At 39.4% G+C, this 21,089-nt stretch overlaps 1 protein-coding gene and 1 non-coding gene across 2 annotated transcripts in view; both read left to right on the plus strand.

The window, feature by feature from the left end:
• MID1 (midline 1) overlaps positions 1-21,089 on the plus strand; it is a 546,989-nt gene that overhangs the window by 186,066 nt on the left and 339,834 nt on the right. Inside the window, exon 5 of the mRNA XM_015599319.2 lies at positions 856-913. The gene's annotated coding sequence lies outside the window, so the exon portion shown is untranslated. The remainder of the gene's footprint in view (positions 1-855; positions 914-21,089) is intronic.
• Positions 3,562-3,680, plus strand: LOC112472287. The gene has a single exon (XR_003043609.1). It is a non-coding gene; the product is annotated as a 5S ribosomal RNA (ribosomal RNA).

Here is a 21,089-nt window from a genome sequence, read left to right on the forward strand (position 1 = left end):
AGAGAGAGAGAGAGAGAATATTATAATGTGCAGTGCAGCCAGGTTTGAATTTCTCAAGGATACTTGATCATAAGACTCACCAGAGAAGCATTTCAAAACACATGGGATGGTACAACCCAAGAATCATCCCCTAATTACCATGGGTGATTATTAGAATCCTAAAGTTTGGAAAACACTGATCAAGAGACAAATTGGAATGCAGGCTTAAATAACTGTGGAAAGTGTGATACAAATGTAGATTTTGTCATCTTTTAGTGTATCCACCAATGATATGTTTGCATAACATACTTTCAGGACAAGTGATGGCCTTGATTGAAAACGGTACCACATTCCTCTTATGAAGAATTGGACTCTTCTGAGCTTATAGAGGCAGGAGGAGCCGATATAAAAAGTGGTATAAAAGAAAGGAGGCACCTTCCCAACCAGCGAAATCATCACGATCAACCCTGGGGATCAGGGCACTGATATGTTATAGCTACCCTTGCTTGATATGCCGACCATCTAAGTGGAGAAGTGATTGTGTTCTCATGAGATTATGACCCCGCTTTCCAGGGTAAAATCAGTAGATTTTAAGTAGTTCCTCTAACACAGAGTGTCCCAAAGTGCCTATCATAGAGCGTTAGTTCTGTCTATGGTCATAGTTCTGTGAAAGAGGTAATTTCATGGAAAAGAAGTTGTGTGAACAAGTGATTTGAGAAATATGGCATTTTATATTCATCTCTTAGAGATCCATAGCACACATAGCACACATTAAGACCGATAAATCCTGCATGCCTGGTTAGCATTGCTCATTCCAAGATTTTTCAGTTAGCTTTAATATAGAAATGTTTTTTGTTTTTTGTTTTTTTTTAATAGGGCTACCTATTCGCATCTGAAGAAACTGCTCCTTGGAGAAATCTTGAGGATTTCTAAGGTATGACTATTTTACTGACATCTAGGAGAATTATTTATGAGGACTAATACAGATGACAAGGAACAAGCATTTAGTCTGTTCAAAGATAAAAAAAAAATAGGTCACAGAAAAAATGTGTTTGTTTAATAACTGATGAAAACAATAACTGGTGGAAATAACCACATGGAAAAAAGAAAAGAAATTCTTTGTTCTACATTCTGTTCACACTGTGGGATTTAAGGAATCAAACAAGTATGGAACCCTAACTTCTAAGTCAAGCCACAGGCGTGTGTTGAATTCTACTGGTTACTCTTTGCTCTGTTAGTTGCTGTGGATACTACAAAGGGATTTAGGACACAGAGCTTATAACAGATTTGTGATATTAATAGTGGGTGTTTATTGAGTCGCCGGTATGTATCAGGGTCCAGTCTAGTCCTTTACGTATATATCTTGCTTATTCCCCATGATAGCCACATAAGGTAAGTACTGATATTATGTCCATGTTTTCTGAGGTCTGGTTCAAGAACTTATTCTAAGTCACACCAATAGTAGTGAAGCTGGCATCTAAGGCTTGGAGGTTTCACTCCAGAAACTCTAAACTTGAACATTATAGTACACAGCCTGCAAACTGGACGCGTGCATCCTAACTAGGCATGCAGAAGAAAGGATTACTGGGCTTGGGGGCTCATTTAAAAATTTCCCACTTGCTGTGGCCTTAATTTAAAATCTCAGCTTTGTTCAACTTTAAGTATATGTTTTAAAATTTATATTTTAAGTTATTTAAAAATATGTAAATACACTATATATATGTATGTATAGAGTCTGTATTATTAGTTTAATCAACATATACATAATACATACCATCAATATACATCTAGTGTATCCCACATATTTGCTTTAACGTTCCTGTCTCTTCAAGAAACCTTCTATCCCTTGATTTTATAGGAACTTTGTGTTTGGGAAAAAGCTTGGCCAGGTTCGTTTTGACCGTCCTACTTTGGTGGCAGGCCACATGTGAAATTTCAGCCTTGTCTGAGCTCTGCACATGGGCGGATTTCAGAGTCTGTCGTTATTTCCCAGCAACATGGAATTAAAGGCCTTTCCTTGTGTTCGTTGGCAACTTTTGGCCCCTCGGTCATACTGAGACACTGTAAGCCTGAAGCGCCCCCGCCGGGCCGCCAGGAGTTTGAGTCCAGCATGCCAGCTAGCATTTCAGGCAAACCCTACTTTTTCACTTTGTTTGGGTTGAATTTGGTCTTCTCCTGTCCCTTTGGGCTTCTATCTTTGGATATTTATTTATGCTTCTGTCGTTTTAGAATGCAGGCTTTCTTGTTCGATGGGATCCTTTGAAAATGTTAAGTTGACCATGAAGATGACAAAATACTCCTATTGAATTATCTTTCCTTGTTTCGTCTTATTCCCTGCAGTTTCTTGGTGGGGGGCTAGGGCAAGACTTGCTACTGACTGGGTGCCAAGCTGTTCACCATATCACGTCTGTTGAATGTACACATGGCGAGAGCTCATGTTCAGGGACCAGGGGGCGTCCTTAGATAAGCCTCTTCCTTTCCAAATCCCTTCTAGGATGACTTTCCCATTTCCTGTCCTGCTGATCAGGGATTTGAAGTTTGGAGTGTCTTTGATGTTTTCTCCTGGCCATGCCAAAGCCTCCCCAGGAGACAATAGGCTCTCTCAAGCCTATGCAAATGGATTTTTAAGTCAGTGTGTCTGCCAAGCTGTTGTGTTTCTTTGCTCTCCCTTTGATGTCCATCCAGCATAGTGCCTTGTATGCCTCACCCAGTGCCCAGCGTGGAGCAAGTCCTCATTACCATTGGCTTGGTATGGAAATCAGAAAAAAAATTTCTAGAACTCCCCTCTAGCCATCTCAAGATTATTTCCTTCTTCCCAGTCCATCTCCTTTCCTCTCCCCTCTACCATACAGACATTTGCCAGGTATGAAGTAATTTCAATAAATTGAAATAAAACAAATAAGTAAAACCAAGGAGAGATAAGAGCATGGTTCCTTTAAATAAAAGACCGCAGAATTGAAATAAATTTAACTGTCATTTTACTCATATACTGAGAACCTGTTTTTTTCAAGGCTTCAGATCTTTCAGCAAGGCTCTGGACTCATCCAGTAAGCCCAGTTTAAATATATTCTGTTCTCGTTCTTTCCGAGGTGTGAGAAGGGTATTTATGGAGGGACTGATCCAAAAATGAGGTGTTAACAAATCAGACAATCCCTTTCACACCTATTGACACATATGTGGAAATCTACTGACAACTTTCACCCCATTCATTTTATTTTATGCTCACTAGTTGGTTTCCAAATGAAATATTTTTTCATGAAGAAAATAGTGAAATAAAACACAAGGCGTGTGACTATAAAACATGCTATGTTAAATTTAGTTTGGATAAGGCACTGATGTTATTAAAGATATATGTGTATGTACAGATGCTCCTCGCCTTATGATTGAGTTATGTCCCAATAAACCAATTATAAGTTGAAGATGTTGTAAGTTGGCAATGCATTTAATATTACTCTGTAAAGTATCAGTCATTTACCCTCATGACTGTGTGGCTGACTGGGAGCTGTAGCTCGCTGCCATTGCCAAGCATCACGAGACAGCATTGTATTACTAGCCTGGGAAAGGTTGAAATTCAAAATTTGAGTCTACGGCCACGCTACTCTGAACAAGCCCGATCCCGTCTGATCTCGGAAGCTAAGCAGGGTCGGGCCTGGTTAGTACTTGAATGGGAGACCACCTAGGAAGACCAGGTGCTGTAGGCATAAAAAAATAAAATAAAAAAATTAAGGGATCGTAAGCTCTGACAAGGTCCTTGCAATCTGTGAGGTCAACCAAGGGTTGCTGCGCCTAAAAAAAAAAAATTTGAAGTACCACTGCCACTGAATACATATCACTTTCATCCCATCGTAAAATTAAAAAATCATAAGTTGAACCGTCGTAAGTCAGACTCCATCTGTACTTCAATTCCTGGACTTAACAGTCATCAGAGTGTGCCAATATAACTCCCTGGGAGGGATTATAAAGAAGGATGTTGAGACCCGGAAAGGTTAAGGGACTTGAGTCCAGGGTCATTCACTGAGTCATGTTTTCTCTCAACACTTTCTATACGCATTCTCTTCTCTTCCCTCCTGACTGTTGATTCTGGCTCTGCTCCTTCTGGGAATCTCTGATATTCTTCTTCCTTTTCAACTCGAATCGTTTCACCTGGTGCATGTCCTTCTTTTGTATTTGATGTTTCCTCCAACGATTCCAACAGATGCTGCTCCTCTTTCCTTCCTACTTCCTTAAGGTTGTAACAAATGTGCCTATTTGTGCTTAAGTCTCTGCTGTCTTGCTCATCTCGGTTGATATCTAAAATAAATGACTTGCCAATTGTAGATTATTAAAACTAGTCTAGTGTTGGCAGACTCTAGCCTCGGGAGTATTTCCCAGGAGACTGGTCAGGCTCTATAGAGCCATAAGATTGGTAGCATCTGTTGCTTCGAATGATAATAAATAATGCAAGGGGAGAGGCAGTGTTTAGGTGACTAAGGGCAGCAAGACTAGTTCTGTTTGCTCTTTATTAGCTCTGGAATGGAGAGGAGCAGAGGCTCAGACAATCCAGATACCTAAACATGATATTTGCATGTGGCTTCAGAGTGCTTCCTTCGCCATGAATTTTGAATGTGAGCTCTTTGATCTTCCAAACATTCATACTTCAAACACCAGGGGTGTTTATAAACACTGGACCGAGGCACTGGACAAGTTGTCCAGATTACTTTTCCCGAAATCCTCCCTCTAAACCTCATTTGCTGAAATGGTCTATATCTCCTTCTCTCCCGCTTCGTGTAAGCCAAACTGTTCTGGTTGAGATAACGTGTTTGCATGGTTCAACCTGTCTTCCACGTGCGAAGAGAGAATCATCATTAGATGTGTCAGCTCAGCATTTCTGCTCTTCTGTGCTTCCTCCTTTCAGGGAGGTCATAGCTCAGAAAGTCCTGCCAAAGTAGTAATGTTCAATACAGAGTGTGGTCTCTGGCAATGTCTTTCTTTCACGATTTTGGCCAATTATGTTCTCAGAAAGAAATAAACGCATCAGTACATTAATAAATTCAAAAATATACACTATACAATGTACAAATTCATAAAATTTTTTCTTTATTTATGTATTCATTTATTTATTTAAAAGAAAATCTACTTCTTGCTAGTGAAAGGAAGGTTTGTCTATGATAAGAATCAGGGAAAATAAAAAAGTTAAAGAAACCGGGAGACCAAATGTCCAAACAACAAAGAGTGTTGCCCTAAACACACAATTTTTCTAATTTTGTTTAATGTTTATGGAAGTTTTATAATGTGCCTTGTACTGTCCTAGGTATACTGGGGTCAAAAAATATATAAGAGATTATCTTTGCAAACAAAGGCCTTACTTTTTTAAAAAACAGAAACTTTGCATCGGGCACCCAGATGGCATTCAAAAAAGAGCGTGCAGTCAGAAAGAATATGCATTCAAATTCTGTTGGTCATTAGAAATGGAGGAAAATGCTTCATTTTCACTTAATGCCAGAACCAATATAAATTTAGAAATATTTGCTCATGAGAAATACCTCAGAGCTTTCTTAGCAATGTGTCCCAGTCAGTAAAACTTATACTAATTTACCATCCTATCTTTGCCTAGAATATAATAGTAAATAGAGAGCAAGAGAAGGAAAAAGAAAATTAGGCAAACGGTAGGGGCCAATGATTCATTTAAGAAATTTACTTCTACTCAACCGTGCCTAAAGTTTATTATAAAATATTAGATGAAATTACAATCTCTTTTGAACCCCAAATGGGATCATCCAGAATATGGTCAGAAGACAAATTGGAAGACCAACCAAGCCTGCCTTACAGGTACTTGATACCACTGGAATTAACTTACTGTCACACCCTGAATGCAGCCTAGTGTTGAATGAAACTGTAAACATTCAAGTTTCTTAGACGCAAATGTGCTAAGCTTGAACATAGTTTTCTGTACAGATTTTAGATTACATTACATTATATGTTATGGCGCAATAGACAGCCCCGCCTATACCCACAAACATCTGCTGATTCTTTCTCTATATCAGTTCCTCCAGGCCTCCTAAGATTTGGCTGCTACCAGCGGGTCTGTCTAGCTGTTGCATAAACAGCCTGTGGTTGATAACAGAAAGGAATACTTTTCCTTTGGGCTCGGACAGTATGAATGGCTGTGTTAAGCAGCTCATGACTATAGCCCTAGAAATGTTGGAAGGTGATGACACATAGGACTCAAACTGAAAACCAATTGGCTGCTCTTGCATCCGGTTGTCTCTGGTTTTACTTGACATGTAAGAATGGGTAGAAGATTACCGACAATGGGATTCTACCGATTTGCATAACAGCCTTGTTTAGTTAGGTAGGCTGTGAATTGGACATGTTGTGTGCTCAGGGGTGAATGGATCTCTGAGTGTGAGGTTTAACAGAGCGTAATGTATATGGATAAGTTCTCCAGTTCTCTACTAGAAGCCTGACTGTGCTGTCCTGTGTGCTTATAAAGGCACTCCGTTAGCCTTAGTTTGGAAGGCGAGCTTTTCTGCTGCTTGTATATGTCTGAAACTGACATTTGCATTTCTTAGCTACATTATTTTCATGTAGCTAAGAAATGCAAATTAAACTTAAATTTACATGTTATTTAACCTAAATTCCTATGACAACTCATAATGGGTTAATTAAATTTGCCCAGGTGCTTAAATGCACTACTGGGCATATTTTTGTACTTCTGGTTATCGCTCTCCAGAAAAACAACTGAAGAAGATGGGAGGCGTCATTAGCATTTCTTGAATATTTACTATGTGATAGACCGGTGCTTTTCAAAAACAAATTCTAAATAAAATTTTAGCAAATTTTAGCGAATCAAATCCAACAATATATAAACAAGATAATACATCATGACCATATGAGATTAATCCCAGGAATACAGGTTGGCATAAAACAAGAAAATCAATGAATATAATTCACTATATTAACAAACTATAAAAGAAAAAAACTATGTGGTAATCTTAATGTATATAGAAAAAACATTCGTCAAAATCCAACATCCATTTCTGACAAAACCTCTCAGCAAACAGGAATAGAATGGAACTTCCTCAACCTGATAACCAAAAACCAAAGCTAATATCATACTTATGGTGAAAGACAAAGCTTTCTCTCTAAAGTCTGAAACAAGACTGAGATGTCTATTTTCATTACCTCTAGATAACGTTGTACTTGAGATTCTAGACAGAGAAATTAGTCAAGGAAAAGAAGTAACGATTGGAAAAGAAATAGTAAAACTCTGTATTTGCAGATGACATTATGGCCCATGTAGAAAATCCGATGGATCTAGAAAAAAGCTGCTAGACATAATAAATGAGTTTAGCAAAGTTGTGACATGAAAGATCAATATACAAAAATAATTGTACTTCTATATACTGTCATGGAACAATAGGAAATTGAAATTCAAATATCCTTTATAATAGCAAAAAAGTATGAAATGCTTAGGGATAAACTGAACAAAATATGTAAAAGACATGTACGGTTAAAAGTATAAAACATTCCCGGGGAAAAATTAAATAATTGCCAACATAAATGGTCAGATATGCCTTATTCGAGGGCCAGCAAACTCGATATTGTTAAGATATTACTTCCCTCCAAGTCGATCAATAGATTAAATGACATGCTAATCAAAATCCCAGCAGGATTTTTATATCTATAAATTGACAAACTAATTCTAAAATTTGTATGGAAATGCGAAGAACCTAAAATAACGAAAACAACTTTTTAAAAGTAGAACAAAGGTGGGCTAACACTACCAAATTTCAAAAATTATTATTAAGCTACTGTAATCAAAATAGTATGGTACTGACATAAAGATAGACACAGATATCAATGGCATAAAGAATCTAGTAATAGACCTACGTATGTATGGATGACTGACTTTTGACATAGGTGCAAAAAATTTCAGTAGAGAAAGCATAGACTTCTCAAAAAAAAGGTGACAACAATTGGATGTCCATATACAAAAAAATTAACTTTGATCTGTATGTCATACCACATACACACTATATTTGATCTATAATCAAAACAAAAAGCCTAAAACTATAAACCTTCTATAAGAAAACGTTAGAAAAACTTTTGTCTTGGATTAGAAAAAGAGTCCTTATATACAATACCAAAATATGATCTATAAATAATACACTGATATTTGGACTTCATCAAATTTAAAAAAATCTACTCTTTGAAAGTCACTTAACAGCGAGAATCAAAACAGAGAATCAAAAGACAAGCACTGACTGAGATAAAATATTTGCAAATCATATACCTGATAAAGGACTTATATCCAGAATATATAAACAACTCTCAAAACTTAATAATAAGAAAACCAGCCACCCAATAAAAAATTGGCAAAATTTTTGATAAATAAGATGCTCTTCTCCATGATTAATTTCAGAGACCCATGATCCTTCCATGGTGTAGATTTGTCATCTTCAGCAATTGTTAAAGAGAGGAAAAGAGCATGGAGGATCCATGAATTGGGAATTTTATGAGCCAGTCCTGGTGGAGTGTGGTGGACATCACTCCTGCCCACATTTTATTCGCCACAACTCAGTCATGGAATCACACGGAATCGCTCGACAAAAGAGGGAGATGGGTTTAGCAAACAGCTAGTTAATCTCTTCCACGTTCCACATCATTCGAATTATCAACTATCACTAGATGCTTACAGGTGGTTTTACGGCAAATAAGAGAATATTCTACAGTAAATCCTAAATGTATAAAATCAGTACCACAATGCCATTGGTTTGACTGTCAATTTAGCTCTTTTTCCCTTCCTTTTTTATTCATGACTTCATAGCAGTAAACAAATATTCTGTCTCGTTGGATACAGTTATGGAGATGTCTATTTTTTTAATCTGTAAATATGAGAATTGTGGTTCTTGATCCTTAATCATGCATTGTATGCATAGTGGGGTTTGAAAAAAATGTTATTTTTTATCCCGAACGACAGTTCCTTTTAGGAAGAAAAACTATAGACCACTTGAGTGGGTGATAGCCCGATGACATGGTTTGTAAAAAGGGAAGTTAACAAGAATCTGGGGGCTGGGGTGGGTGTAGCAAATATTGAGTGCAGAGTAAAGATCAAAGAAATGAGGCGAGGCTGGGAATGTGAAAGATGTGGCAAGAGGTTGGAACCTATGGAAAAAGAGTTTACGGGAATTCTGAGATGTGAGTGTGAACAAAAGATTTTAAGGATGAGGATGCCGAAGATTGTTTTATATCATTTGGTGTGCCACGGGGTAAACACCATCTTTTGCCTCCAACTTTCAATAAAAAACCTGCTATCCACAGAGCCTTAAGTCACTGGTACTTTTAGTGGTATCTACCATAAGGCAATAAGAAGAACTATGTGTTAATTCAGGTCCTCTAAGAAGCAGATATACCGATGGAGAAAATGCCAATGAAAGATAAGGGGGAGAGACAATAGGAGTAGGCCAGGGGAGCCTTTACCTTCTAATACCAGCGAGGGGCAAGAAGGAAGGAAGGAAGATTGAGACAGAAGCCTCCTAGGCTGCAGTGCAGCTCTGACCATTGTGGCCTGGCTGATGTGAGCCCCCGAGCAAAGCTTGCACATTTGAAAATCCACATCAAACAGAGGCCTGGATCTAGTCCCCTTTCATGCTCAGTCTTTGGTTCGGAGCAGCTCTGAGGCAGAGTAGCCTTGGCATAACTGCCGTGGCAGATCTATAGGTACAGCAGCCGGCAGCTGTCTGCTAACCACACTCTTGGTAGCAGATTGTCTTGAAGGGAGATCTGAGTGGTGCAACCCCCTGACCACTAACGAGGGTAAGCTAGAAGGGTGAGGTGGTCCAGACACTAACTCATCAGAAGCAGGAACTGGAGTCAGAAACAATGAGAACTGCAAGCCCCACCCACCCCCGTGAATCACGGGAGGGTCTCTACTGCAGTCAGGATGAAGATATGACCAATTCAATGAGAATCAAAAGGGAAGACATGGTTGGGCTGACATCCAAGTTACACCCTGACTCTTCTTATAGAGCAACATGGGGAAAGTTCAGCCAGGTCCTCTCATCGCTCGTCTGTGCATATTGTTTAGCAGTGCCATCAACTAAAAAGTAGATGGAAAAATTCTCAATCCAAACACTTCCTACAAAACGAACAACTGTGAAGGAGGAATTGACAGGCGTCTAGTTGTTTTCAAAGTACGTAATATTTAATGTGTGCGTGTAAATACTCCTTTTCAGAGATCTTTGTTTCACACCAGATACATTTAGACATAGTCCCCAATTCTGGGCATTAGCTAAATGTGGATGACAGTGCCCGATACAAGTATCATGTTTTGAAAGTTGCCACCAGGATATTAGACACCGATGACTTATTCACATAAAATGGGCATTTCATTATCTTGGAAAATTCAATACTCATAACGATAAAAGAAATTACTTTCTAAATTGCTTTCTAAATATTATAATGCATTTTGATCCATACCATCAATGTCTCTTTTCCCCTCATAGCTAAACATTAAGCTGATATGCATCTTAGACTTGATATTTATCTCAGGGAGGGTTGTTTTTCTCTAATTGAATTTGTTTCTAGAATATATTGTGTTCATATCAATACCCTCATTACTCTGGAGACATTAAACTACAAAAAACACTCATTTTAAACTTTTAAAGCATTTAAGGTTTTACTGTGGTTTCAGAATTTTGTCTTCCATTTAGACAACTGTGAACATTTCCAGGAATGATCTCAGTTCCGGGCACATGAAGGACAGTCATGTGTTCCAATATCAAACCCAGATGGTGCAATTTGTAACATTCATGACAGGTTTCCCTGCTCCGGGCTGACCAACTCGTCGTGGTTTCTTAGGACTTTCCCGGGCACTGAAAGTCCCACATCTTGGGAACCTCCCAAATTCTGGGTAAATGGAATGATTAGTCACCCTACCCTACCCTTACCCTCAAAGAAAAGAAGAAGGTGCCATCAGCAGGGTGGCCATTCTCGGCTGGCAAATTACAGTCTCGTTTACTTGCAAAGGTGGTGGGAAAGCAGGATCCCTATAGACATCTTTGATTGCTGTCACATCGTTTCAGACATTGAAGAGTTACATGATATAGGGAATCTGGCAGGTTTATTTGTACTTATTGATTTATCAGACTGTGTTCTTTTTAAAATTAAATACTGCACACATTAAAAAAAATACTGCTTATTTTCTAAAAGCAACGAAGGAATGGGAACGATTGTGTTTTTAACAGTCTACATATATATTTCCTGTTTGTCCTCTCTCTTGAGTTTGCTTTTATTCAGCTTCTAACTCCTTGGAGTTACCCTAAATGAAGTAATCTAATTAAGAGTAAGCCGAACCATGCATGAGATTCTTGCTCTTTTTTTAACTTCAGTTTGTGTGTGTGTGTGTGTGTGTGCGTGTGTGTGAGTGCATGTGTGTGTGTGAGTGTGCACACACACATATACCCGCACAAGTATATATTTCATGGCATATCTTGCAAATCAATATATCATAAGGGAGAAAATGTCAAAAGTGGTGGTTTATTCCTCAAAACGAATTCAGTCCAACTGAATTACTACATTTTACAATGTGACAAAGCCAATTGGGAATTTCCAGATGCAGAAGAGGTAAAAATGCCAACTTTATTAAAATGTAAGCCAAAGCAAAATCACAGTCTAAAATGGAAATGGGGTTGAGGAAGAGACTGATTTTGTTTGGCATGGACTGTAAAATTCTAATTTCATGTAGGTTAAAAAAAATGAAATGCCCACCCTTATACAGCCATAGAGGGAAAGACAAGCCCACACTAACCAGATTGTCCATGGTTCTTACATTTGTATGTTAATAATAATTTAAATCGTTGATAACATTTTGGGGTTCAATTGATAATGGCATTGGCAGATTTCACAAACTGAACGAATTATTTTATTAGAGATTATCAAAAGAGAGATACAATTCGATCTTGGGAGACCAACTTAGACCTACCACATATCTATATGTATCCTACAGATGAAGTCATAGAGGAGCCACGGTTTTAGAAAATATTGGAAGTATAAGTACAGCCCTTCCATAAACCAAAGAAAGCCAGTGTGTTTTCAGTGCTTTATGTGTGATTTCTCTTAGAAAGGTGAGCCACATATCTGTAACCTACCGATAAAGGCATAGGGGAGCTGCGTTTTCCAAAGATTGGAAGCGTGCATATGTAAGAAAGCCAGTCTTCTCTGCGACTTCTGCTGTGGTTTTCCCTTAGAATGGTGGCCTAAATATTGTGCATACCAATGGGCTGAGACAGTGTATAATCTGTAGGATTTAAAGTACTTTGATACATAGTAAAAAGATTGTGAGTTTTGGAGTAAGGTAGACCTGGGTTCAAATCTCAGAACAACTTATAATAGCAGTATATAAAACAGATCAAACATAGGTAATTGAGTGTAGAATAGCCCCTGGATCATAGAGCTGGTAAGGAACAAAACCAGCATTTAAATACAGGACATCTCACTTTAAAATACATTATATTATGGGTCTCAGGTCTCACTTTGATCCAGGCTTGCAACTAGGGATAGGACTCCAGATTTAGAATGTTACATTAATGTAGTAGGGCGCCTGCACCTAACTTATGTATGATTCAGCTTATTGTTTATCACGCATGCGTGGCAGATTGCCAGTATTGTTCTCTGACATATATAAAGACCACGTGATCCCCTAGCGCAGGAGCGCACGCTCCCCGCAATAGAGGTGGTACCTGCCTCTTCATTCTCATGTCGGCTCCTCGTGTGTTCTTTCAACTGGGCATCTCACCATTGAAACTTTCCCGTCTTGATCAGCTTGGCGCTGACAATTATAAAAAAAACTAAAAATTTCTAACAAAAACCCTACCATAAACAAAGTTGAGAGACATATGACAAATATGGCACATAAAAGGTGGTTTTATTAAGATGTAAAGAGTTTTTATGAATCAATACGCCAACGACATATACAAGCAAGTCACAGAAAAGACAATGTATAGCTTTTAAGTAAATGAAGTTCCAACTTAAGCCATAATTAAGTACATGTATATTAAAACAACAAAATATTAAATATTAAAACCATGCCATATGTTGTGAGAAGTGTGGAGAAGCAGGCATTCTCCTTCACTAGGGGTATCAACTGGAGATCCCCTTTGGCATCGCTTAAACGAATGATAAGAATGTGAGGAATGTTAGCTGATATTCTGCAAATAAGAGACTACGTGGAGTACAATGGCTTAAATAAGTCCAGGTTGACTTTTCTGACATTATTTGAAGTTTGGATATAGATGGCTGCTGGTTCACAGGCTCTGGGTTGCCATTTGCTATGGTTCTCTTTGCCTTCCCTTCATGGTGGCTGGCAGGATGCCTTCCTCAGCACCAGGAACCGTGTCTGCCGTCAAGTCAGTAGGGAGCAAGGAGGAAGCAAGGGAGTAGTGCAGACACATCTGTTCCTTTATTAGGTAAAGAAAAGCTTACCTAGTTCGCTTCCAGCAGACTTTGCTTTATGCCGTACTGACTGGAACTGGGATATATTGAATACACAGAGCGTTAGCTTAATGATGTGAGGCGAGGCAGAAGGAAGACAGGAGCAGTTGTTGGTTCAGACAACTAGCAGTCTCTGCTACACGTTTGGAGAGCAATATTTATCAAAACGTGCATCCAGACTGACCAGATCAGGTGCTGGCGGGGATGCTCAAACTCTTACACACCATCTAGAGTATAAAATGGCACACCACTTTGCAAAACCATTTGGCAGTTTCTTATAAAGTTACACACACACCTAGAAATTCCACCCCTAGGTATTTCCCCAAGATAAATGTGCACTTGCGCCCATGAAAGACATTTGAAAGAATATTCAAAGCAGCAATATTCATAATAGCTCCAAACTAGAAACAACTCAAATGTCTATCAAAGATGAATGAATAAACAAATTGTAGTATATCCATACAATAGAACACTGCTCATCGATTAAAAAAAAAAGAACTATTCGCATACAAAACAACATAAATGAGTTTTTAAAACATTATTTTGAGCAACAGAAGTCAAGCACAAAAGCATGTATACTGTTTGATCCCATTTATAACTATGGTGATAGGAAGCAATCAAGTGGTTGCCTGGAACCAGAGGTTAGGGAGGACGTTTTCGCAAAGGCTTGTGAGGGAACATTTGCAGTAATGGGAATTGTATTAACCGTATTTCTATATCCAGTAAACTTGATGCTTTGACATCTGCCCTATACGCAGATCCAGTTATACGTTGTTCTGGACAGTCTGATTTGAGTCATCTCAAATACAAACCGACCAATCCAGAATCTACACTTGCTCTCTAGTAACTCTCCTCCCCTATGTCATCTCTCCTCCCCTATGCTTCCTGTGGAAATCAAAAGAAAGGTTGAGCCTACAGTTCCTCTCTCTCTTGCCCACCAACTTCACTGTCCCATCTTTGGCGAGTCCCCTTATGGTGACTTGTGGTGTGATATGTGCTCCCTCTCTGGGCAACCGTGAGCATAATGAACGATTCTATCAATAGCAGTCATCTCTTGATCCATCGGCCTTATCATATCTCAACAGTATTAAAGCTTATTACAACAGAAATGTTCTATATCTTAATTATGTTGTCAATAACACGGGTATACACAAACTGCACTCTCAAAAAGGGTGCGTTTGATTGTATATAAATAAATTTAACTAAAAATGAAAGAAAATATACATACTCTTTATGTTAGCAACTCTATTGCTAGGACCTTATCCTTTAGGTATACTTGCACACGTATGCAAAGATAAAACAAAGTTTTCATAACATCATCTGCAATAGCCTTAAACTGAAAACAATATAAATATGCATCCTCTGGGGATTGTCTGTCAATGCAGCATAACCTGTGCTATCAGAACCGATATTCTACTGCATCTCATTATTTTGAGCTAGACCCACCTACAGCCCTCCACTTTGGCCGAATCCAGTTTTGCACCATTAAGTCAAGTCCTAAATGTACAGTGAAATATTATTTAGCCCTAGGAAAAAAAGCGGGTGCCTATATGAACCGAAAAGGAATAATGGCTAAGATAACATTGTTAAGTAAACAAAAGCAAGTTTAAAATCATTGTGCATGCTCTACTCCCATTTAAGTTGACAAATATGGACAGGGGGTAGGTAGGTTTTATACATTGTATATGGCATATATTATCTGCATAGAACATGTAATAGTAACAAAAGTTGCTTCTGCGAAGGACTGGAACCTAGATGCCAGGGGTAAAAATGAAATGTAGCTTTCCCTGCATATCCTTTTATAAGGCTTAATTAGTTGTCATATTGTGTTAATGTATTCACGTTTTAATGAAAAGTGGCCAGTTATTTTATAAGTGAGAACAAGTGAAAAAATAAAGCATTTAGAATTTGCAGAAGCACAAGTTTTCATTACCCCTTCAGGCCGATATAAGAATGATCCTTTTTCTTATTGGATTGGCTACTATTCTTAAATCGGTAAATAAATGTAGCAATTCCATGTTTTGCTGGGGCCAGATATCTCAATAGAGAATGGGGATCCAAACAGTTTAGCATGTAACAAACGTGAGAAAATAGAAAACAGATTCCAGCATGCTCTGGAGGTCTACAGTTCTCCCGACTGCTCCCTTAGAATGGAGTGCCTTTTTCATTTATAGCTCGCGTTATGCAAAATACGCCACAATTCCCCTAACACTCCCCCACACACCCACACACACTCATTCTCATAACCACCTTGGGAAATATCACTCTTGTCCTTGCTTTACAGAGCAGCAAAAGGAAACCCAAGACGATGGTGGTTTGCCGTAGTTATAAAGAGGCATTGGAACTCAGAGCATGTGTATATTCTCATCATTTGATTTTAGATAGTTGAGTTCCATGTCAAATCTATCTCTTAGGGAGAGAAAGAGAATGTTAGTTAAATATAGAACAGAGAATGGTTTGCGTGGTTTGTGTTGTAGCTTCATATGTTAGTGGGAGGCTCAGGGGAAAAGAAAACATTTATGAGCCCCTCGCCTCCCTTCGTTGTCTCAAATAAGCATGATGATGCTGATGAATGTGACATATGTGGTAAAAATGGTGCAGGTGGCCAAGGCAGAGGACTGTAGATGGGTCAAGCTTAAAATCATGAAATGAGGTAAGATATTTTTTGGTCACACCTGATAACTAGCAGATTTCTGTGAAGGGTGCTTCTCTATGTCATTCTACCTCTGCAACCCAGGCTAATAGTGGTACCAATGGATGGAGCATCACCAGTCATGACAGCAGTGGGCAGAAAGTGTTGCAGGGTCTCACAATGGCAATAAAATTCCCGGGCTGGGAAATGATACAAGTTACTTCTGCCCTCAGCCTATCAGCTATTACTAGTCATATGACTCTGTCCAACGGCAAGATTGTTTGTTGAGTACGTATTCTCCCACAGTTCTAGGGGAGAGGAGACCCAGATATGCATGAACAGAAGTCTCTACCACCTGAATGAAAGCAAAGGCAGGAAGGAAAAATAGTGAGCTGGGATCTGATGGGATGACAGCCCGTGTGATCTCTCTACCTGGGAGTCATCCTTCAGGACCTAAGAAAATTTTGGTTCTTGGACTAAGTTCTTGATTTAGAGAGCAATCCTTACCGCTGAACTTTGAGATCCCTAGAACATTCGTACCAGACTCACAGGTCGACATAGAGCTCTATTCACGTTCCTCATACTCTTTCAAAGTACAAGAAGGAAATAAGTTATCCAGGGAAACAAATATTAGTAGGGGAATTAGACCCAATGATATAGACAGATGTAGATATAGGTGTAGATGTAGAATCTCTGTTAGGCCGAAAGCTGACAATGTCTAAGAGGGAGAGTATGACAGCTGTAATTTTAGAGGTGCCACACCAGGACCTTGGTTCCATCATTGGTCATCAGGAGCCAGGGACTACTTTGGGAAGATCTAGAAGAAGACTTTGACTAAGTCTAGACCTGTACTGGAAATATCAGGTGAATTCATTTCCAAGAGTGGCAAGTTTAATATAGCAAGAAAACTATTATAATTCGAAACTATTATACTGGTTCACTGCTGAAGTATAAATATAACACTAATTAATGTATTTACTAATCATTATTCTTTCTTACCTATGACCATAAGCTGCTATCTCTTTGGGCCATATGAATGGAGTCAAAAAGAGTCATTTGCGTTTATATAACATAATGAAACCGGATATATGCTCAGCATATGTAATAGGCTGTTGAAGAGGTCCATTTCTCTTGTGTCAGAATTACTGCTAAAGACCCCAAGGGAGAACTAGATGTCACTGAAAATAGCAAAGAAAGGACCTCCAAAAATTCTCTCCTCCATAAGACAAACGATCACACTGGCAAAATACGGTCAGAATCAACTTTTTCAGAACTCTGACAATGAACCAAAGGATCGCAGCGATCCAAGAGCATTTTTTCAAGGAAAATGACTTCACGTTCGTAAGAACAATGAGCTTTGTGGCATTTTGATTTGCACTGTTCATATTCCTGCCTCTTTAGCTTCGAACGGCCCACAAGCATGGGAAAAAACAGCATCCTGGTAGCTACAGTAGGCGGCGGCTACAGTAGGGGGAAGAAGAGACTTACATCTCCTTCAGAGCCTCATTCCCATGGAACTATTTGACCTGTCTGTTCTTTGCCTAGAAGCCCCCACTCGTGTGGCTGTCTATATTTGCCCTGACTCAGAGCTCATGTAGTGCTAACAGTCTTCACACTGGGGGTGTTAGAGGCATTTGGTGAACATCTCAGCTACTTCAGGCAGTAGGTAATGGTTGGGGCATATAACAGGCTAACTAAAAAAAAAAAAAAAGCTTTAAAGGAAAAGATAGAGAATGAGATGTCCTTAGGGAGATTGGAAAGATTCCAACATATTACTGGGAATCTGGAGAGCTACATACAGGTGTAAAGTTGTGTGCATGCCCAGGGTTATATTGATGCTCAAAAAGGACCTGAGAAGAGGCACTAAACTCTCACCTCTGGCCAACCTTGAGGTTCTATGCACACTTTACAAATAATCCAGTTCTTACAAACACACTGTGAATAGGTACGGGAGATATTCATGGTCTTTTTTAAGATTAGAAGGATCATGAAGCTTAGAGAGACTTCCCCAGGTTTCCCCAGCTGGTGAATGGCAGAGCGAGGACTGTGAATCCAGCCTTCTAACTGAAAAGCATACTCTCTTTCCAGTAAATTGCACGATTTCATACTTAGTCCAATTCCCGCATCTGTCATCCAAAACATTTTCCAAAATGCTATTTTTATCTGTTACTATTTCATGCGTTATGAGAGGATAGTACTTGTGAGCAAGAAAGAACACTCTAGGTTTCCCAAGTGCTGGATCAGGTCTCTGGTGGTCGTGGAGGGGGCAGTGCTACGTTCCCTCCCCTGGAGGACCTGGAGACGTGTGTTTGGACTGGCCAGGAGCAGAGGCAATGGGCTGCGACGGGGAAATGAGGACCCTGCAAATGTCATCTAAGAAGTTTCTTCCACTCGGGCTAGTATCAGAAGGAGTAAGTCGGTTGGTGATCTGACAACAAGCTCGAGAAGAGAAATGCTGGAATCTTTTTCAAATTTACCTTCATAAAAATCAAAAGTCCCTCCAGAGATTGCCAGATTTACATTCACATACATGGCGCTGGAGGATGACGGACGTGACAATATTTGTGTAAAAGCCTTTGGAATCCTGATCACATCCTAGGGAAAGTACATGCTTCTTTGGATTTTTAAATCTTCGAGCATCTACCATTATGTGAGGCCAGCTCTTATTTACACAAAGGATCGCTTTCCAACCTTCTGTCCAGTCGGGATTCCCGAAGCGCTGCATTACATTGTTTTATCATGTGGTCATGTGTTTTGGGTTACCCTAGTCAGAAACTGCAGCTGCAGGAAAGAACTGTGTACCCCAGTCTACTTTAAACTTAATAAAATCTTCCACATGGAAAATAAATTAAACCATCCTATTGTGGCACATGTTTACTGTGATGACGGGGAGAGGTGGGGGCTTGGATTTCTGTGTTTTTGGTTTAGGACATCGGAGCCCCCTGGCAAGTTGTCCTCTGCACAGGAAATCCACTAGGACCTCAGTATTCAAAGATCAGAGTGACTAAGTAGGTCTCTGGGGGAGAGGAACATGGAGGCCAAAGTGATTGAGAGGCTCTATCCTGACTCCTTTCCTTCTCAAAGCTCAAATCCGTGAGGTCCCACTCTGAACCGCCACCTACCCAGATAGTTCGTCACTGACCCCTGAATTGCTTAGAACTGGAAATGTTTTTATTAAAATAGATTGGGAACTCACAGATTCCCTGAACCTTAAATCTCGAATCTGCCTTCAGGGTAGATTTGGTTAAAATAAGAAAAGGATAGAAGAGATTTTTCCAAGGAACAAATAATCAGGTCCTAATGTAGCGTTTTCATGGATCATCCAAGCCACTTTCATAAGTTTTGTGTGCCTCGTATGGGCTCTCAAGTAGGATTTCTTTAGTAATTCAAGGGGCTTTGACCCTATCTTCTTCCTCATAGTAAGGAAAAGAGTTTGCTATGAAAGACTTTTCCCTCATCCTCTGTTAATGTGTGTACGTGCGTGCACACACACACCATCACCACCACCACCACCACCACCACCACCACCACCAAAGCTCAAATGCCTGGAGGAGTGACTTCCTGGGGAAACGTCCATGAAGTTATCTATCTCCTCAGAGATCCTGAGGACCGTAACCCAAACACACTCACACATATGTTTACCTATGCAAGATGCTTTTATTTGTGTTCTTTATGTGGTATTATACTTTAAAGCCTGGGATGGTATAGATATGGATGAAAAATAGGAGTGAAATGCACGAAATCTCTTAAAATACTGATCACCGGCTGAGTCTTAAGTAACGCTACCCCATTCATATTTCTAGGATGAGTTAGTCTGTGTTCCAAGAAGTGAGTGTATGTCCCAGCTGCAAAGGGGACAAAGGGAGCAGTAAAAGGAATTGAGAGAAAAATCCTTTGACAAGACAGTTATTACCTTGATGGATGTGGAATATAGGACATGGAAGGCCTGAGGCACCTTTGAATTTCTACTGTCTTTCTACTGTCCCTTTTCTCCTGGGAGTACATTCTGCTGTGCATGTCAAAGCATCCCTGATCTACTCACCAGGAAATACATAAAGATTACCAGTCGCTTTTTACCACAGGCAATTGATTATATTAGAACATCTGAAAACTTGATGTGTCTAATGCCTATACTTAAGGACAAACAAAATTGCAAATGAGTTCTTCAATGCCATGAGAGTAAAATTCACACTTACACTTAAAAGCACATTTAACTCTTTTCATTCTAAATGTGCCCATAGTTACATTTTGTATTTTCTTGGCCATTGGCCAAAGAAAGTAACAATCTCTTTCACGAAATACTTTTTCCAATGTTAAATTAAGGCAAGCATCAAAGCAACTCAAAGGTGTTTGATGAGATCACAAGGGGCCAAAGGAAACCTTGCTTGGTGTCACTTTGCTGTACATGTATGCACGTGCACGCGCACGCACAGACACACATGGACACGCACACACACACACTCTCACTCACTCACATAAAACTTGTCACTGCTCAGACCCTCTAGACTCATGGAACTCTATTTTTGAGGAATGGATTTGCAGAGGAATCTTGGCCACTGTCCTGTATGAAGCGAAGGCACAGGATTTAGAGCGCTGCCTCACGGACCGTCTCAGATTCCCTGCAGCTTCTAGCTGGAACTGGAATGTTCCTTCCAAACCACGAGGGAATTGCTACTCCACCCAGATTCTGCTGGATTATGTGATTCTTGGCACCTTAATTATGCTCAAAACTTCACACCATCCTGAAAATTCATTTCAGAGTTCAGAGCTGGGTTGTCCCGTATATGGTTGCTGACAGTCCCTAACAAGGGCCATAAACTATTAAATAGTTTAGAGCTGTGATCATGAAGCCTGTTTGATTATGCAAGCCTGGGAGTAATAATAAATGCACAAGGATTCTAAATATATGCACATCAATTTATAAATCATAGACATGGATCAGGAGCCAATACATTTTGCGTATTATAAAACATACATAATGGAATAAAGATGAAGTAACTAAATA

Source organism: Pteropus alecto, unplaced genomic scaffold, assembly GCF_000325575.1.
Source record: "Pteropus alecto unplaced genomic scaffold, ASM32557v1 scaffold511, whole genome shotgun sequence".
NCBI lineage: Eukaryota > Metazoa > Chordata > Mammalia > Chiroptera > Pteropodidae > Pteropus > Pteropus alecto.